Below are 586 nucleotides of genomic sequence, written 5' to 3'. Positions count from 1 at the left end.
TGCATGCTTAGTCCGCTGCCCTCCTCCGCCCGTACTTGGGAATCCGAAGGGTCTCCCTGCCGCGAAGGGCTGCGGCCCGGGACTGCCTAGTTTGTGCGGTGCCAGCGTACAGCGCCCGCCGCTCCCGCACGTGCGGCCTGGAAGAGGGACAAACCCAAGGACAGAGATGGAGCCTGGGTGAACGGCGGGCTAGAGAGGCGCTGCCAGGCTGGAGCAGAGGGGAGCACAGTTGCCCCAGAGGGTTGAGCCAGCTGTCGTATTTGCAGAAATAGGGTGTGGGTAGTAGAGGGTAGGATTGATCCGATGGAGCAGGGGCTTCTCAGGCCTGAGGTTGGAAAGTGCACCAAATAGCCCAATGCTTATACAAGGCAGATCTGCAGGCCTGCCAACGGGGCAGAAGGGAGAGGGGAGCAAAGGGAACAGTTGCTCCAGGGTCTGGCGATTCCAAGGTGGCAGGATCCCAGAACACTTTGAGTCACGGCCAGAGTGCCAAGCTATGCGCTCCAGGCAGTGCTAAGGGCTACTTGGACACTAGCAAGGTGCGCTCCGGGTGGTGCTTGTCTCCGCCCCTGCCACCAGATGTCCC

Source organism: Pelodiscus sinensis, chromosome 3, assembly GCF_052426305.1.
Source record: "Pelodiscus sinensis isolate ZL-2025 chromosome 3, ASM5242630v1, whole genome shotgun sequence".
NCBI classification, from domain to species: domain Eukaryota; kingdom Metazoa; phylum Chordata; order Testudines; family Trionychidae; genus Pelodiscus; species Pelodiscus sinensis.
Note: the sequence above shows the minus strand (reverse complement) of the source record.